At 36.4% G+C, this 20,958-nt stretch overlaps 1 pseudogene; it reads right to left on the minus strand.

Moving 5' to 3' along the window:
• Window positions 1-8,593: 8,593 nt before the first annotated feature.
• On the minus strand, window positions 8,594-9,263 carry LOC141498742 (solute carrier family 25 member 16 pseudogene; annotated as a pseudogene).
• Between the last annotated feature and the right edge of the window lie 11,695 nt (window positions 9,264-20,958).

The following is a 20,958-nucleotide window of genomic DNA, read 5'->3' on the forward strand; positions in this document are numbered from 1 at the left end:
ATCTCTAAGTTACACAGATGAAAAGTGTTCAACATTTAGAGATCAAGGGAGAAAAACCAAAAACCTTGTGGGAACAGCATGAAGAACATGTGGTCCCTTCAGTTCTCTCTCCTCCTAGAATAGTCCTAGAGATATATTAATGAAGCCTGCAGCAGACAAGTTCACATCCCAATATTTTTATTGTATTAAGAAAGAAAGTAATTCTATATAGTGATCTGAAGAACATTAAACAGAAAAGGGTGAATAGCAGGATATGTAAACTCCACCAAAATACTAATTGAGAACAAAAACAATGATAAAAATAATAAAACACTTTTATGGTGCATCATGGTTCGGAAAATATTTGCAAACATTTCATTTGATCCTTAATATCTCTCTGTAATTTATTTAGCATAAGTATTATGACCCCTATTTTACAGATATGAAAATTAATGACTTCTCAATTGTCACACAATGAGTAAGGCAGAAGTTCAGTCTTGGTCTTGTGACTCCAATTCCAGTAGTCTCTCCACAATTTACTAGTGTTAGACCAGCTGGTGTTGGAGACAATAAAATCCCTAATCTGAAAATGTTTTAGAAGGAAATTTAGGAAGTCATTTCGTAGAGGAGCCGGAGCCAGAGGAGGCAGTGGTTTTCTCTTGTCCAGGTTCTGGAAGGTTTATATTCTATAGGAATTACACCGAGGACCCACACATAAAAAAGGAGGGAAGATACGCATCCTTTCCCAGCCAGTCTGAACTTTGTCTCCTTGTGCCTGGAGGTTGAGACACGACCTCCCCCAGACTTCTTTCTTCCTCTTCTCTGGGGATTGTGAGCAATCCTAGTTCTTTTCAAGGACTGATGGTATGCAGATGCTGCTGCAGCTTTTATGCCCTTCCCTTTTGGGGAGCCTAGGATACCCCTCTCTCCCTCTCACCTTCCCTGTGCTCTTCGGGGAGGGGGACTGACCCTCCACAAACCCAAGCTGAGATCTCCTGCTGCTCCCACCCCCAGTTCCAGCCGCTTGCCCTAGGCACACTGGGACCCCGGCCAGGTCCCTCCCTTGCCAAGTTGTGTGATGGTGGCAGAGAGAAGTGGGGGAGGGGAAGCTCCCAACCGGGCCGGTTTTTGATGTCACAGACCTCCCTCCTTTCCTTTTTTCCTCCCTCAGTTTGCAGAGGAGACTAGCACCACCCTGCAGTGCCCTCACAGTCCTCGCCCTCTCCCCCGCCAGTATGAGTGTTGTGATCTTGGTCCCTGGAGGAGTACGTGACCTGATGGGGAGTATCTAGAAATCTGGGGGGCCTTCACCCATTTCCCTTTCCCTCCCCCTCCACTCCTTCCCTTCGGGACCCCCATTTTTTCAGCTAAACTACTGCTGAGCATCCTGCTATTGCCTAAGTGGCTGTGAGGGAGGTAAGTGGCCCCTCTTCTCCTCCTATCAGCCTTCCCCGCACTTTTTCCTATCTTCTCTCCTCTCCCCGTGCTAACCCCAAGCTCTTTCATGAAATCTCCACCGACCATTTTTTACATTGGCCTCAGGAGGATGTATGTAGGGGGGTTTGTGGTTAATGATATCAATGCCTTTGTCTTTTATGTGTTGCATATATAGGCAGGATTATCCCTGTGTATGTCTGTGGGTTTGTGGATGTATGAGTGTTTGTGCTCAAGGGTGAACCTTTGTGTGGCTGGTCCTGGGGCTTCTTGTCTGCCCAGAACTTTCTCTGGAGGTTCCAGGCCTGGGCAATTATGAAGTGGGGTGGGGTACGGTGACCAGCAAAGAGAAAATTTTGGGGACAGTCCCTCCCTCCCCTGCTTACGTGGGTATGTCCATCCTTTCATCCTCTCATCCTTGGCTTGGTCTCAGGCCTTGGGAGAGAGGAGACAGTCTAGGAACTCCTTACATCCCCTTCTCCCTATCATCTCTTGTTTTGTGTCCTTTAATTTAATGGTATGTTAGTTTTTATTCTGGTTTCAAACAGCACTTGGGCAAAGGGCATTTTCAAGTACCTTATGGTGGATCAGAAAGAGGGGGTCCCTCATCTCTAGGATTTACAGATAGAAGGAACTTCTCTTATTCTGAGGGATTTGGAGTCTTTTGTTATACTGCTATTGATAGCTTGCATTTCTTCCGCTGAAAGTTTTCTCTCCTTTTGACCTATTGGAGAATGATGTCTCCTTCTATATCCGGCAGATGGAATAGTCCTTAGAGAATAAAAAAATATATTTTTCCTCACATAACTGTTACCCTTCTTATTTTACCTGCATTTTGTTTATGCAAAATATTTCAAATTTGTAGAATTATTCATTTTACTTTCCATGATTCTCTCTTACAGTTGTTCTGTCATAAGCCATTCCCCTCTCCATAAATGTGAACATTTAATTTGTGATTGATTCTCCTTTTCCACCTAAATTGACTCAGAATATAAAGGGCAATTTTTTTCTGTTTTGCCTTGAAATTTTGAGTTGTTTTCATAATCACTGATTTGATGTATAGTTGTTGATCTGCTACTGATAATTAATAATAGTCCCAGAAATACTATTTTTGTTTGTTTGAGTAGGTAGAAGAGGTCACATCTTGCTTCATTTCTTTTTTTATCTAACATTAATCCCTGAATGGGGGTTGGGTTATTCAAAATGAGACCTGTTAAAGACCTTAGCTTAAAAAGTCAAGGTCTCCCACTGCATCCAGGGCCAAATTCAGTCATCCTGATCTATATGTGGGCACTGGATCCAGTTGACCCCCGAGGAAAAAGTGAGACTAGTGACTTTGCCCAGCCCTTTCTCCCTTTAATCCTATTCACTTGTTTATCACCTTTTCTGAAGTCTTGTTTCTCTTGGAGAACAAAGGAAAAACAAAGACCATTTGCAGTTCAGTTTGATTGATGGTGGGAATTGTTGATATCCTATCAAATTTCTGGCAAACTGCTTCAGTTTTATACTATTTTCAAATCAAGTAGTATTTTTCCCATTATTCTCCACCCTCTACTGCGATTTTTAGATTTGTTAATCGTGATTTTGTTTATTTTTTTGCTTCTGGATAATACATACCTAATCTTTTCCATTTTCCATTCCACCTTTAACTTTTTAACAATGCCAAATTTTTTGTCAGGGCAAGTAGGTGTCTCATTGCATCTGAAGTCAGGAAGATGAGTTTTCTGGACTTCATATTTGGCCTCAGGATAGTTACTAGCTGTTTGACCGTAAGCAGGTCACTTAGATAACTGTGTCAGTTCCTCATCTCTCAAATGAGCTTCTGGAGAAAATTGCAAACCACTCCAGTATCTTTGCCCAGAAAACCCCAAATGAAGTCAGGAAGTCAGATAAATCTAAATAAATTTGTTTTCATAATCACTGATTTGTTGTATAGTTGTTGATCTGCTACTGATAATCTATAACCCAAACCCCTTTCTTTCCTCCATTATTACCCTTGAGATGCTAGGTATCCTTTTAAAATTTTTATTGATGTTTTCTGTTTCTTACCTTACCATGGTATCTTATGTGTCCCACCCCATCCCCATCTTAAAGAGTCATGATATGTGACAAATTTCTTTTTTTGTTTTAGGGAGGAGAGGAAAAGGGAACAAAACTGAAGCATACATTGGGGAAAAGATGAACAAGAGGGGACCTTTCATCTCCTGAATAAGGTAAGGTGATGGTGTCTTTTCATGTTTGGTTTTCAAACTCACTTGATTTTTTACATTTTGTTACAGGTACTTTGAATTTCTCGGTATGTCATTCTTTCTGTTTAAATTGTACTTGATTGTTACCAAGTATACATTTTTTGACTTTGCTTAATGTGCTTTTCATCATGTCACAAAAACCTTTTCTTACTTTTCATGCTCATCAATTCTCTCTTTTTTTTCTAAAAATTATTTATTTATTATTAAATTTTTAAAGGTATTGTATAAATGACACAGAATGCAAGTTTTTCTCCAGTCAAACATGTGTAGTTTCCTTTCAGGGGATAATGGAAGATATCTGTTTCAGCTACTTACATTACCTCAAGGTTGCTTGACTTTATTTAGTTCGAGTGTAATTCTGAAGGGGAAACATACACAGTTCTAGGAACACATGTAGTTCCCTCAACTGGTAGGCTTATAATTCAAACACTTGCCTCATGAGAAGTCATCAGAAAATCTATAAAATTCAAAATTTATGTGATTCTCCCCAGCACTGCCTCCCCAAAATCATTGATTGACAAAGGTCATTCCAGTAATACTCATAGTCTTAACTCAAAACAAACATGGAAGCACACAGTGAGCTCAACTAATTTTCTGATGACTCATCTCATGGCAATGATTCTACATATCTTGTCTTCTAAACTGGTATTTGCGACAGTAATAAAAATGAGAGCAAAATAAGTAGCTACAAAAATCCTGGCATTTTCAAATTGCATGTTTTAAATAGTAGATTACAAAAATTATATGTAATATCTCCATTAAGTAAATTTACATGACAAGATAAGCCTTTCTCATAGAAGAATATTTGTAGATGGTAATATTTTAATGCCAATAATATTCTACTATATATATATATATATATATATAAATTCAGTGAATACTTTTTGATCTATACATTAACAATAATGTGGATAATGTTTTTAGTCTACTTAACTTTTGCAAGAGAAGTCATAAGCCAACTCACCTTGACAAATAAAAGCTCTCAGGGCTGTCTGTATTTTTGAGATCAGTAGGTTTATTATTATTCCTTCAACTTGCCTTTTAGAAGTAGGTTTTCTTTTATAAAAATTATGTAAATATCTTTTGGCATCAAGAATTTTTGTTTATTATTATACCTGCAAGTAAGCTTACTTAATTTATGAATCATTATGTCACTACTCATATCACATTTATTCTTTTATTTTAAAAAGATATTTTTATCCCATGAATACTATATGATTTTGACAAAAAATGAGTCAAAACCACCCACAAATATTAGTCTTGCAGTATTGGCTTGTAAAATGCACTTACTAAGCTGAGCAAGATAATAGTTTAATTTACATTCTTGTTACCATGATCACAAATTATTAAATATGATTAAAATAATTCATTTCAAAATCCAGCATAGTTTTTTCATTAAGTCTGGCATAAGGTTTGAATTTAATACCACCATACTTACTAGAAAATCAATATACTTACTAAAAAAATAACTATACTTAATAATAAAATATTAAAATATATATTTCATACTGTCATACTTACTAAAAAAAATCATGGAAGAGCATAATAAAGTTAAGAGAAAATCTCAACAAACCTGTAATGGACACCATGGAATATTTCATCAGTTTCTCACATAGTTTAATCATTTTAATGAAACTAATTACCATTAATAAGACACCCAGAGTTGGCCAAATAATATGTTTCATATGAATAAATTACAATTTATCACTTCAAAAAACAAACAAACTGAAAAAAAAAAATCAGGAAGCTTTTCTGATTTCTGGTTTAACAAACAAATCAAGTAATCCTGTGACAGGAATTGCAATGACAGAGCAAATTTCCACTTCACTTAATTCACACACACTCCCCTTCCCTCAACTACCAATATCTAATTCACACACAGATATATGTGTATATATACATATATATATATATATATTATATATATTATATATATATTCACACATATATTTCTGTATATGTACCTAACATACATACATATGTATATGTATATGTATATATATATATATATATATATATATATATATATATATATATACATATATATATGTGTGTGTGTGTGTGTGTGTGTTTAGAACAGATACATCTATATTTGACCCAGGACAGTTTCTTTCTTTAGGAGGGGGTGGGTATGGATTGCATTCATTTTCCTCATTCCAGCAGAGAAATTGCTTCAATATTTTTTGCACAGCTGCTATTGCTAGTTGTATCCCCATCCATTCTATTCCCTCTACTCCTACTTATTCTATTTTCTCAGTCCTTTCACTCAGTCCCTCCTCAAAAGTGTTCTGTATCTGACTACCCTCCCTACAGTCTTCCCTCTCTACTATCACCTGCCCCCACTCCCCTCTGCCTGCCCCTTTCTCCCATCCCTTTCCTCTCCTATTTTCCTCTAGAGTAAGCTAGATTTCTATAACCAATTGTGTGTATGTAATTCCCTCTCTCAGGCACTTCCAACGAGAGTAAGGCTCACTCACTCCCCCTCACCTTCCTCCTCTTCCACTGCCCTGCTAATGTTTTTTCTTGACTCTATTATATGAAATAACTTACCCTATTCTACATCTTCATTCCCTTTCTCTCATTATATTCCTTTCTCTCCCATGGACTCCATCTTTTTTTAATATATTATACCTTCCATTTCAACTCTCTCCTGACCTTTATCTAAATATACTCCTTCAAAGTTCCCTAATCAATAAGAAGGTTCATAAGAGTCATCAGTATGGTCTTCCCATGCAAGAGTACAAGCAGTTCACCATCAGGTCCCTCATAATTTCCCCTTCCCATCCACCTATACTTCATCTGAGTTCTGTTCTTGTAGATCTAACTTTCTGTTCAGCTCTGGTCATTTCATCAGGAAGGTTTGAAAGTCCCTGATTTCATTGAATATCCATCTTTTCCACTAAAAGAGAATGTTCAGTTTCCCTTGATAGTTGATTCTTGGTTGTAATGCAAGCTTTTTTGTCTTCTGGAATGTCATATTCCAAGCCCTATGAGACCTTAAAGTAGAAGCTGATTAAGTTTGTGTTATCCTCTATGATATTTGAATTCTTTCTTCTGGCTGCTTATAAGATTTTCTCCTTGATTTGGGAGTTCTGAAGTTTGGCTATAATATTCCTGGAAGTTTTCTTTTTGGAATCTCTTTCAGGAGGTGATTTCTGGATTCTTTCTATTTCTATTCTATCCTCTGCTTCTAAGATGCCAGAGCAGTTTTCCTGGATAATTTCTTTCTTTTTTTTTTAGATTTTTCAAGGCAATGGTGTTAAGTGGCTTGCCCAAGGCCACACGGCTAGGTAATTATTAAGTATCTGAGGTCGGATTTGAGCACAGGTACTCCTGACTCCAAGGCTGGTGCTCTATCCACTGCGCCACCTAGCCGCCCCTGGATAATTTCTTGAAAAATGAAGTCTAGGCTCTTATTTTGATCAAGAATTTAAGGAGTCTAATAATTTTTAAATTGTCTTCCTTGGATTTTCTTCCATGTCAGTTGTTTTTTCCAATGAAATATTTCGCATTTCTTCCAGTTTTAATTCTTTCAGTTTTGTTTTATTGTTTCTTGATTTATCACAAAGTCATCAGCTTCCATTAGCTCCAGTTTATATTTTAATGAATTATTTTCTTCAGAAAGCTTTTGTATGTCCCTTTTCATCTGACAAATTCTGTTTTTTAATTACATTCTTCTCCTCACTGGCCTTTTTGACCGCTTTTTCCATTTCATCCAAACCAGTTTTTAAGACGTTACTTTCATCAGGACTTTTTTGTGTCATCTTCACCAAGTTGCTGATTTGGTTTTTATGATTTTTCCTCATAGTACTCAATTCTCTTCCCATTTTTTTCCTCTACCTTCCTTACTTGATTTTCAAAATCATTTTTTGAGCTCTTCCATAGTCTGAGATCAATTCATATGTTTATTAGAGGCTTTGAGTTCAGAAGCTCTGACTTTGTTATGTTCTGAGTGTGTATTTTGTTCCTCCATAGTACCAAAATAATTGTCTATGGCTGAATTTCTTTTCTTCTGTTGTTTGTTCTTTTCCCCAATTCTCTGTAAAAGGTGGGCTCTGCTTCCAGTGTAGAGGACATGCTATTCCAAGATTTTGAGGATTTTTCCAGCTATTTCAGGGATACCTCCTCCCCACCCCAAGACATGCAAGTTCTCAGTTCCTCCAAGGTCTTATGAGAGGCTATGACTACTTTCCTGACCTGTCCTCTCTCTGTGGATGACCACAAACACTCCTTTCTGCCCTGGAAATGTGAGTAGAGTCCTTGCTCAGCTGCAGACAGTAAAATCTGTTGTGCTTCTACTCCTTATCCTGAGACTGAAACCTCAAACTGCAACCCAGATGTGAGTATGGATGAAGTAACAGAGTCCTGCTTCAGGGATAGCAAAGAGCCCCCTGCAGTCTCCCCTATCCTCCCTTATTATCTATGGGCTGAACACCCTGAAAGCAGCTAACAAGTGGCCCCCACTGCTTACCCCTTGTCCTCTGGATGTGGGTGTGGGTCTGTGCTGGGTAGGACTCCCATTACTCTGGTGTGGCAGAGTTTTTCTGCTGAGCCTTCCAATTGTCCATGGTAACCCCTGGACTGGGACATCTGGAATCTGCCTCAGCTGCCATGGACTCAGACACCTGGTGATCTGCTCCTGGATGACTGGAGTCGGTTATTTCCAGCCCATCCTGGGCTATCCTGCAGACATTTTCTAATCCCAGTGTAATAGGTACTTCCTGTGGATCTCCCAAGTTGTCTTATACTGGAAAATTGTTTCACTCAGTTGTTTTGTGTGTTCTGCCACTCTAGAATTTGGTTAGAGACATTATTTGAAGGTATTTGGAGTGGTTTGGGGGAGAACCCATGGGAGTCCCTGCCTTCACTCCACCATCTTGTCTCTGCCTACTCCCCTCCCCCTGGGAAAAAAAGTGACTTTAGTTGAGGTACTAATATTGAGTCATGTGCTCATCTGTTGTGAGTGCAATGACTTGGGAGGGAACAGAGGAAATGTAGTTAAGAGATAGGCCCCATAGAGACCTCTGCAAATTCTTTGGTATCCATTGATATACATTAGTGTCTTAACATCGTAAGACATCCTCCAGAATCTAGCAGAACCATTCCTAATTACATTCGACTATGGGTTACAAGTGGATTAGATACTGTCTATGTTCCAGCAATGCCAATTTTATATGTATTTTCAGCACTAAGATGTTAGAGTTATCTGATGAATGCCTTCCAAACAAGGTGGGAACATGGGAGAGACCAACACTCTTTAAGGTACCAAAATTAAAAATTGGAACCTTTGCATAGGGAGCCATTACTACAATAGTAGGCATCAGTACTCTGCAAAATCCACAAAAAAAATCCTCTTTCCATCAATCCTTTAAATGTATGAATAATTCCTGTATAGGTGTTTCCTCCTTTCCCCTAGAACACCAGGTGAATTCTAAACTTATCAAGTGGATAATTAAAGGTGACTGCTGTTATATCTTCCATGGAGACAGTCAGTAGCTTAGATCTATGTCCATAAACATCAAATTTCATAGTAATTAACTTTTTATAATGGGAAAAGGACATAAACTGAATTGCACTATATGGAAAGATTCTAATACTCATTGCTCCATTTCTTTTATACAATGCAAGATTCCCTTCCTTTCTGGAGAAAGCACACAAAGCAGAAAGCACTCTTAAATGTTTGTGCTTATTTTGTGTTGGTAATAATGTCTTCTTTCTATCCAAAGTGAGTTGGTGGTTTGGGCTCAACAACCTGCAGTACATCCTGCCACAAAGGAGTGCAGCCAGTAGAAATCCCTGTGAGTTTACTTTAACTGTAATGACTTGCTGGCTCTCACTACTCTAGCCCCAGGCCATGCCAGTACCACCACATCTTCCATGGGTATGCCTAGGTTGTGGAGGCAGGTGCAATCAGAGTCTCAGAGTCCCCAGTGTCCAACTCATGAGGCAAAGATCATGAGTTTAAACCCGCACTGTGCTAGAGGTTAGCTCCAGGGCCCAGCATCTGATCTTTTGTTGTAACCAATGGAATGGCATCACACAAATCATTTCTTACAGGATAGTCATAGTTTTCATTGACAGTCATGTTCCACTCCCTCTTTGGCCATTGCATGGTGAATGAGTATCTACTTTGTTTCTAATTCATAGCTGTCTTTAACTATACCCCCATATTTAAGAAAATAAGGGACTTTTCTTATTGATGAGTTTCTTGGGGTTTAATGGATACTTTGTTTTGTAAGCTTAAAACTTCTTTGTTTCTTTCTTTGCATAATTCTAAATTATTTTTCAAAATGCTTTGTCATTTCATAGCTCTACCAATAATTTATAAGTTCGTGTCTATTTCTAAATCCTTGTTGAGATAGCAAAACCAAATTTGGGCCATAAGAGCAATTCAAAAGCACTCCTTCTTAGTCTGTTTTTAAAAATAGTTTATATGGTAATGGGATGAAATGTATTTTAAATGTTTGGTAAAATTCACTTTTAAATTCATCAGGTCCTGGGAAATTTGCTCTTTGGGAACTCAGTTTTGCTCTCTTCATCCTCTTTTCTTAATGCTAGATTTCTTTAAGTCTTCTGTATCATCTTCTGATAACATGGCAGTTTATATTGTAAGTATTCACCCATTTCAAATACAGTGTCCATTTTACTGGCATGTAAGTGAGCAAAATAACTACTATTCAGTGTTTTAATTTCATTTGTTATGCATTTACCTTTCCATTTTTGAGACGGGTAATTTGGTTTTTCTTTTTTCTTTTTTGTTAATTGAATTATCCAATAGTTTATGTATTTTGTTAGTACTTTCATAAAATCAATATCTACTTTTATTTTTAGTTACATTATTTTAAAAGTTGCTGATCTCTTTAATTTGAGGATTTCCATTTTTATGTTTTATTGGAGATTTTTCATTTCTTCTTTTCTACTTTTTAAAAATATATGCCTTGGGCAGCTAGGTGGCGCAGTGGATAAAGCACCGGCCCTGGAGTCAGGAGTCCCTGGGTTCAATTCCAGTCTCAGACACTTAATAATTACCTAGCTGTGTGGCCTTGGGCAAGCCACTTAACCCCGTTTGCCTTGCAAAAACCTAAAACAAAAGATAAAAATAAATGCCCAATTCTTGGATCTGTTTTTTCTCTGATTTACTGATGAAAGTGTTTAGAGATATCAATTTCCCATAAGTATTTTTGGGATGCAATTTGCCAATGCTTCCTCATTGTTGTAATTCCCTTTAAAGAAATTGATACATTTTCTCATTTGTTCTTTGACACAATCATTCTTTAAGTTAAGATTGTTTGGTTTTCAGCTAATTTGTAATCTATACATCCACAGCTCAAAAATTAATATTGCATTTTGATTTGTAAAAGGTCTGTATCTGCATTTAATATTTCTGTTTTTCTCCATTTAGATAGGAGTTTTTAATCTACTAATAGATATTCACTTCTGTGAAGGTACCATATTCAACTAAGAAAAAGTTATTTAACTTTCTATTTCCATTGCGTTTTTTCCAGAGATCTATCATATGACTGCAAAAATTGAAATCACCACTTTTAATTTCCTTCTTGTTTATTTTGTATTTAGATTTATTTAGTTCTGAGAAGAGAAAGTTGAGATTCTCTGTTACTAATAGTTTTACTGTCAATTAACTTTTGCAACTCATTCAAATTCTCCTTTAGGAATCTAATGCACATTTAGCATTGATATTAAATTATAGTCTTTGGTACATTTTATCAAGATGTAGTTTCCTTCTTTTGTTATTGATAATTAGATGTCTGAAATTTGTTTTGTCTGTTAATCCTTCTTTGCTTTAGTTCATCTGAAGCATTGTATATTTCATTCAGTTTTTTTCTCTGTGTATTTCTACTTCAGATGTGTTTATTGTTGTTTTTTAGATTTATCTAGTTTTTTAATTTTTCATCAGTTTCATATAAAATCAGTTTTACATTTGTTCTTTTTTTTCAGTTTTTTTTGTAAGGCAAACGGGGTTAAGTGGCTTGCCCAAGGCCACACAGCTAGGTAATTATTAAGTGTCTGAGACCGGATTTGAACGCAGATACTCCTGACTCCAGGGCCGGTGCTTTATCCACTACGCCACCTAGCCGCCCCTTACATTTGTTCTTAAAATTCTGATTTCTAATTTCTCTCCCTCCCCTTCCCAGCCCTTCTAACTGAGCAGGTAATCAATGTGATATCAGTTAAATATGTGTCTTTATGCAAAACATTTCCATAGTAGTCCAAAAAACCCTCAAGTAAAATAAAGTAAAACCAAAAATTATACTTTAATCTGTATTTAGACACCATCAGTTCTTTTTCTGCAAATGAATAGCATTTTTCATCATAAAGTTTTCAGAGTTGTCTTGGAACATTGTATTGCTGAAAATAGTAAGACACTCACAACTGATCATCTTACAGTCTAACTATTTTATATACAGTGCATTTTACTTTGCATCAGTTCATGTGAGTCTTTGTAGGTTTTTCTGAGAGCATTTTGCTCTTCATTTCATATAGCCAAATCATTGTCTATCATAATCACATACGACAACATTCTTCAGTCTTTCTCCAATTGTTGGGCATTCCCTCAAACCTTTGCCACCAGAAAAGAGCTGCTACAAATATATTTGCACATATAGTTCCTTTTCCTTTTCTTTTTTATATCTTTGGTATATTGAGTGATTTTGCTAGATCAAAGGGAATAAAGGACTTTATATCCCTTTGGCCATAGTTCCAGATTGTTCTATAGAATGAATGATCAATTCACAACTCCACCAACAATGTATCAGTATATCATTTTACCCACATCTCTTCCAACATTTGTCATTTTACATTTCTATTTGTTAGCCAGTCAAATAGGTATGAGATAGTGTCTCAGAATTGTTCTTACTTTTATAATTTTGATTCAGTATATTTGAGAAATGAGACTTTTATCAGAGAAATTTAGTTTGATTGTTTTCCATATTTCTTGTTGCTAACTGTATTTCTCACTATCCTATTTCTCCAGTTTCTTTTCTCTTACCTTATGTGTTCTCAGTATATTTTGCTTCTTACCACCCCTGCCCCAATCTGTTCTTCCATCACCCTTTACTCTGGGATCATATAAATTTCTATATCCATTGTGTGTGTATATTCTTCCCTCTTTCAGCCAATTTTGAAGAGATTAATAGTTGTCCCTCAACTCCTCCCTCTTCTCCTCAATAGTAAGTTTTTCCTTGCCCTTTTATGTGAGATAATTTACCCCAATCCACATCATCCTATCCCTTTCTCCTATTACATCCCACTGTCACCCCTTAAGTTTATTTTTTTCAGATATCATACTTACCTATTCAACTCACAGATGGGTCCTTTGTCTCTGTCTCTCTGTCTCTCTGTCTCTCTGTCTCTCTCTCTCTCTCCACATATATATATATATATATGTGTGTGTGTGTGTATGTGTGTGTGTGTGTGTGTGTGTGTGTGTGTGTTTCTTTCAACAGCCCTAATCACAAGACTCATCTTTTTGAATTACCAGTATCATCTTCTTATGTAGGAATATAAATATTTTAACCTTGTATGAAGATCCCATAAGGAGCTCCCTTATGATTTCCCTTTCTTTTTTGTCTTTTTATACTTCTCCTGCGTCTTGTATATGAAATCAGATTTTCTGTTCAGTTATGGTATTTTCATCAAGAAAGTTTTCTAGAATGTCAGGACAGTTTTCTCTGATAATTTATTTAAAGGCGATGTCTAGGATTTATTTTAATTGATGTTTTTCATGTATTTTAAAAAATTTTGGTCCTGGATCTATTTTCCAGGCTTTTCCAGTGAGATATTTCACATTGATTTCTATTTCTTTTCATCTGTTCAATTTAATTTTATTATTTCTTGATTTCTCATGAGGTCAACAACTTTTCTTTGCACAATCTTAATTTTGAAGGAATTATTTTCTTCAGTAAGCTCCTGTACTTCCATTTCCATTTGACCAATTCTCCTTTCTAAGGAATTTTTTTGCCTCTTTTACCATTTGACCTAGGCTGTTTTGAAGTATTTTCTTCAAGGTTTTTTTTTTGTGTCTTCTTTACCAAGCTATTAACTAATTTTTCCTTGATTTTCTTGTATCACTCTCCTTGCTTTTCCCAATTTTTCCTCTGCCTCTCTTCCTTGATTTTCAAAACCTTTTTTCCAGCTCTTTAATGGCCTGAGACTATTTTTCATGGAAGCTTTGGATGTTGGAGTTTTGATTTGGTTATTCTTCTTCTAGGTATATGTTTTAATCTTCTTTAATTCTTTAATCTTTCTATGATCATATTTTTTCCCATTTCATTCCTTGACTTGTAACTCTTTTTAAAGTAAGACCCTGGTTTCAGGGTGGAGGCGCATTGTTCCAAGCTTGAGGGGTTTTGTTCAGCTCTTTGCAGAGATACTTCTAAGGATCTGTCAGTTATCAGTACTTCCAAGAAGGCATGATCTAAGGAGTGGTTTCCCTGCTTTTCTGGACTTTCTTCTGGTCTGTGAGCAACCACAAGCCCTCTGTTCCATCCTGGAACTGTGAGAAGGGTCCCCACTGACCTGAAGCTGAATGTTGTGCTTTGCTAGTGGTCCTGTTGGACCTGGGACTGCTGTACAGGACTGTGTATGGGCAAAGCAACAGACTCCTGCTTTGGTGCTAGTATAGAGCCCCCTGCAATATCCTTCCATCCAGTTGATGACCTCCTTGCCCTCTGTGGGCTGAGAGCTCTGCCAGTAGGCTGGCTCCTGGTTTCTGGGGTCTAGTCTCTGCTGGTAAGATTTACATTTCTCTCACCTTGGTGCAACAGACATTTTCTGCCAAAATTCTAAGTTGTTTTGAGCTGAAAAATTCTTACTCCCCATATTGTTGTGGTTTCTGCCACTCTAGACTTTGTTTAGAGTCATCATTTAAAGGAATTTGTGGGGTTATGGAAGAGAGTTCTGGCAAATCCCTGCCTTTGCTTCATCACCTTGGTCACACCTCAAAAGTGTTTCTTATAAACAGCATAATTCAGGATTCAGGGTTTTAATCCACTCTCTTATCAGTTTCTAATTAATGGATGAGTTTTTCCCATTGACATTCATATTTGTGATGTCTGTCTATTTCCCTCCATCCTATTTTTCCCCTTTTTATATTTTTCTCTCTTTCTTTTCACCCTGTCCCTCCTCACCAGTGTGTTGCTTCTGAATACCCCCTATCTTAGTCTTCCCTCTCTTCTATCAGCCACCTCTTCTCACATTGTCTTGCCCCAACCCCATTACCTTTCAGGGTAAGAGAGATTTTGTTCCAGTTATGTATAGTCTTTCTAACTGCTCTAGCAGAGTTTCAGTTCTTAAAGAGTTCCAAGTACCATCTTCCTGTTTAAGGATATAACAAGTTTAACCTTGTTGAATAACTTATATTTGTGCTTTCCTATTTACTTTTTTATGCTGATATTTTATGTTTATATTTGAAAACTGAATTTTCTATTTAGTTCTGGTTTTTTCAACAGGAATGTTTGAACATCTCTTTTTTATTGAATGCCCATTTTTCCCTCTGAAAGATTATATTTAGCTTTCCTGGATAGTTGATTCTTGGTTATACTCCAAATCTTTAACCTCCTGGAATGTCATATTCTTATTCCTTTGCTGTAGAAGCTGCTACTTCTTGTAGCTCCTTGATTTCTGATTCATAATTTTTTTCTGATTTCTTGCAATATTTTCTCCTTGCCCTGAGAATTCTGGAGTTTGGTTAAATAATGCAGGGAGTTTTTATTTGGGGATCTTTCATGAGATGATCTGTGGGTTCTTTCGCTGTCTATGCTACTCTCTGGGTCTAAGATGTCGGAGCAGTTTTCCTTGATAATTTCATAAAAGAAGCTGTCAAGGTCTTCTTTTATATATGGCTTTCGGTAGGCCAAAGATTTTGAAATCCTCTCTCCAGGATCTATTTTCCAGATCAGTTCTCTTTCCAGTGAAGTTTTGCATTTATGTTTTCTTCTACTTTTATCAATCTTTTTATTTTGTTTGATTTATTTTTGTTGTATCAAAATCCTGAAATCACTTAGATTCTTTAATTCTAATTTCTAAGAAATTATTTTCTTCAGTTAGCTTTTGTATTTCCTTTTCCATTTAACCAATTCTACTATTTAAGGTGTTGTTTTCTTCACTTGATTTTTGTACTTCTTTTTCCATTTTTGGCTTCCTTTACAAGATTTTGAATCTTTTTTTCACAACTCTCTTATATATCTTTTATTTCTTGTCTAAATTTTTTCTTCTGCTTCATTTATATGATTTTTATATCCTTTTATGAACTTCTCTATGAGGTTTGATTTAGTCCTGAGTTCAATTCATATTTCTCTTTGAGACTGTCCATGTAGACATTTTGACTTTGTTGCCATCTTCTGAGTTTGTGTTTCATTTTTTCTATCAAAAAAGTAAATTTCCAAGGACAGAGTTTTATTGTTTTTTTCTTGCTGATTTGGAGTACAGGAGTGACTTTCCCAAATTTCTTGGATCAAAGGTTAGGGTTCTGGCCCTTTGTTTGTGACTCTAGGTTTTCAGGGTCTGGGCACTTTTCTTCTTTGCCTAAACTTCCTGGGCTCTCATGTCTTGCCACTATCCTACTCTTTCATGAGTTCCCACTTGTAGCATCAGGTATTTCAGGAAGTCATTTCACACCTACACCACCCCCTAAAAACCCAAGATGTAAGGTAAAGTACATCATGATTAATTGGTGTTTGTTGATGAATGAATTTTATACTTTGTGAATGGAGGTAAGGACTGTTTGAAAATAACCACTGAAGATAGCCCAAGAGTGTGTGGTGTGTGGTGTGAGGTGTGATGTGTGTGTTTTGTGTGTGTGTGTGTGTGTGTGTGTGTGTGTGTGTTATTCAGCAAAATAAGAAATTAAAACCTTATATGCTCCAAGGACACTTTAAAGGGGTCTTAGTGCCTCATAGACCTTAGTGTCTCATAGGCTGAACTGTCTCCAGTATATGGAGTCAGGGAGATATGAGATCAGATGCATAATACTAGGTAACCTTATTCCACCTTTTTGATGCCAAATTGGGCTAATTTAACTTGATAATGAGAAGGATAATATAAGCATCTCTGGTCCCCATTTCAGAGGGAACAAACTTATAAAGACAGACTATCAAAGTGGTAGTATCCATTATCTTATAATGAGAAGGCATTCAATTTCAAAGAAAGTAGCTGACATCCTAACATCAATAATATATGTCAATTTATTAGCATTACTGGTTCTGAGACATGCCCTGTGGTGACATCAGGACAGAGCAATGGACACCTGAAACCACTTTGGGTTAGGTCAGTTATTATATAGAAAGGGAACAAAGAAGGCAAAAAGCCAGTGATGATCAGTGGTCAAGTGCCAGTTTTCCCATAGGATAGTTGAAGCTTCTCTTGGTGTTTACATTATAGATAGTTTGCATTCTTTGTACGATTATAGCTCCCAGTCCTAGACCCTTGCACCCATGGTGTACTCCATATTTCTGGAGGCCTTAACTCTGGTTGGACACACAGTATCAAACTGTCCATGGACAGAAGACAGACACATAGATCCCATACAGGTGGATAAATGGGCAGAGAAGCCAAAAGTCACTTCACCCATTGCTGGAAATCTCAAGTCACATCCTGTTTCTGAGTCTGCAGAAGTAGAAGAAGCTACTCTACATGTCCAAGTCTGCTTTTTAAACTCCTTACCATATCTCCATTAATACCTTTTAGATCCTTGACCAAAATTAAGAAGATATTCATGGAGGTTTTCTAGTTCTTACTTCATGGTATCCCATGTAACTGTCCTTCCTCTCCTCTTTCCTAAAAGTTGTGCCACGTGACAAATGGTATTTTTTGTTTTAGGAAAGAAAAATGTCAACTCAACTACATAGTACACAGAGGCAAAGATATTTGTGGTAGGAGTCACTCTCTTTGGGAACATTACTACAGTTCCTCCATGCTTACTCTCTGTGCAACCAAATCTACCCTCAAACCCTCAAAGGAAAAGATACTTGTGGCAGGAGATATTCTCTCTGGGAACATCCATTTACTATAGACTCGCTTTCTGTGGAAGCATATCTACCCTCGCAATACCAATAGGAAAAGATACTTGTGGCAGGAGGCACTCTCTGGAACATTCCAGTGAAGGCAAGAAAATGGGAAGTTCTCTGGGCAAAGAAACCAAAGACATTACCTACAGCTAATATTTAATTCTATTTGTTGACAATTTATTGTATATAGTTCTAGTCCACCAAATATACCATCATTGGCTTATTTTCATTTGCAATGGATAAGAAGCAATATCTTTCTTTCTCTCTGTTTAATATAGTAAGGTGAGAACACAAAGTTTAATTCTCCAGTTTCATTCTTATAGCACTTACTACAGGCCTGCTCTCTACAAAAACAGAAAAAAATGATTAATTAATGAAACAGAGGTCTTTGAAGAATTACTTATGAAAAGACAAGAGCTGAAGAGAAAATAGAACTTTCAAATGCAAGAGTCAAAAGAAGTATTAAAAAGTAAATGTGAAAGGGATATCCTAAGTGACTCAATAAGTTTAAATTCTGTACTTTTCTATTAAAGAAAATGATAGACATATCTACCAAGGTTTTTATCATTATTTGAACAGGTAGAGAGATTTTACATAGAATGTGAGTTTGCCAACAAGGTAGGGAGGATGTTAAATAAACAGATAGACAAGAAATATACATGTCCAAGGAAAAGGTAGAAGGAAGAAAAAGAAGGGGAAAATGATCCCACAAAAAAAAGGCATTCAAAGAAGAACTTTGATAGTGGAGCAGAAGATGATGGTCGGGGGCAATGTTTGAAACTCAATCACATCTAAGTTATTTCAAAAATGGAAAATATGCATTTATCAATTAATCATGAAAATCTATCTTACCCCACAGGTAAGTAGAAGAAAAGAGTGAGAGAAAGGAAAATAGTGATAAGAAAGGGGGATTATAAAAGAAGATCATGGTCATATGCAAAAAAGACAATAGAAGAAGGATAGGATAAAAATAGAGAGAGAAAGAGAAATACATGAACATTGATGGGAGGAAAAAGCATAGTTAGTTATCATAACTGTATGAATTATTTGAACTTACTCATACAATGAAAACGAAAGAAAATGGATCAGAAACCAGAATCCAACAATATGTTTAGTTTTGTTTTGATTTTTAAAGGAGAAAAAATTTGAAACAACAAAAAAACAGTTAAATTAAGGTGTTGGAGCAGAAATTGTTATATTTCAGCTGAAGAAAAAATAAAGGAATAGGAATGATGATTTCAGTCAAGGGAAAAATCAAAAAACCCTGATTAAAATGGGGTAAGAAGGGAAACATCATCTTGTTCAAGGAAACAAAGACAATGAATTAATATCATTAATAAACATATATATGAAAAATGGCATAGGATTCCAATGCTTAAAGGAAAAGTTAAATGTATTCCAAGAAGAAATAGGAAAACTATCTCACTCTGAGAGTGAGATAAATCGAACCATAAAATAAATGAGAAAGAATTCTGAAAGATTAATCAAATCTTAGAAACCTTAGACATGAGAGACTCCTAGAAGAAACTGGAGTGAGAGTAAAAAGGAGTACTGACAGATCTTGCTTTCTGTAAAATTACCAATGTGGATTTTATGTAAGATATTATGCAAGACATCTGCACCCCCCAAAACCTGTGTAAACTTGACCATATCACACTGGGGATCTCTTTTTGCTCCTGCCCATTGGCTGTTGCCCCTTGGATCAGCCCTCTCTGGCCTTCCAATACTCACACACTACAGCACCCCCAAAATACCTTTAAAATATCCTCCAAATGAAAGCAGAAGAGACCTGCAGAAAACCAGCCACCACTGCTGCCAGATCAGGACTTGACTTAAGATGTCCAGTGCTGAGAGGAAAGACCTTGCTTTCAGTCTGCCCACCCACTAGCATTTCATCCTTGTTTTCTGTCCCATTCATCCTGAAACTGTGGGGCAGCACCTTCCCAACTGGGGTACAGGTCCCTTCCTGCTCCCTCCTGGCCTTTTGCATGAATAACCCCTGGATAAATACAATTTACATAAAACTAGCTTTATGAAGAATCTGTCCACCTACATCAAGTGAGAACTACCTGGGCATCTTTTCTCAGCAGTATTTCTCAGCAGATTCACAATAGTTGACCTATAAGTCTGTGCATACACTTAGTCTCTGCAATACAGTTACACAATCTTTATCTCCAAGAGATTCAAGAGAAGAGAAAGAAAGCTATCTACACAAAATTATTTGGTGGCAGCTAGGTGGTGCAGGGGATAGAGCACCAGCCCTGGAGTCAGGACAACCTGAGTTCAAATTTGACCTCAGATACTTAATAATTGCCTAGTTATATTACCTTGGGAAGTCACTTAACCCCATTGCCATAAATGAAATTCACAAAAAACCACAAATAGTATAATGATCAATATTTAATATTAAAATCGTGCTTTTAGCATGATTTTTAAAAAAAAATATGTTTGGAAGCTCTTTTGTAGTGACAAAGGATTGGAAATTTAGGGATGACTATCAATTGGGGAATGACTGTGGTATATATTACAGAGAAACAATCATTTCTCTCACCATCAACTGGGGAAGGATTTATATTCCTATCAATTTGACTTGGTTCTGTATAAATTTGAGAAATGAGGTCTTTATCAGAGGGATTTGTTTCCCAGCTTTCTGCTTTCTTTCTGATCCTGCTTGCCTTGGCTTTGTTTGGGTATTTTTTTAATCTTACATAATCAAAATTACTCATGACTAATTTCATATATCTATCACTTTTTTGCCTATAAATGTTTCACTTCTCCACATATCTGTCAGGTAAACTATTCTTTGACCCCCAAATTTGCCTATAGTAACACCCTTCATGTACAAATGCATTTTGTTTTTACTTTTGTGTACCAAGTAAGATACTGATCTATACCTAGCTTCTGTTACACTGCTATTCCAGCAGCTTTTGTCAAATAGTGAGTTCTTGTTCACAAAGCTTTGCTCTTTGGGTTTATTCAACAGCAGATTATGGTGAGAATTTGCTATAATATCTTATATTTGTAATCTATTACATAGATTTCCTTCTCTATTTCTTGGCCAATACCAGATCATTTTGATGATTACAACTTTAAAATATATTTTATTTTATAACTGTATTCTTATAAAACATGGATTTTTCTTGGCAGCTAGATTCCCAAGTATTTTATCTTGTCTACAGTTATTTTCAATAAAATTTCTCTAACTCTTGCTGCTGTAAATAATATCTAGAAATGTTGATGATTTATGTGCTTTTATTTGATATTCTGCAACT

Source organism: Macrotis lagotis, chromosome X (assembly GCF_037893015.1).
Source record: "Macrotis lagotis isolate mMagLag1 chromosome X, bilby.v1.9.chrom.fasta, whole genome shotgun sequence".
NCBI classification, from domain to species: Eukaryota; Metazoa; Chordata; class Mammalia; order Peramelemorphia; family Peramelidae; genus Macrotis; species Macrotis lagotis.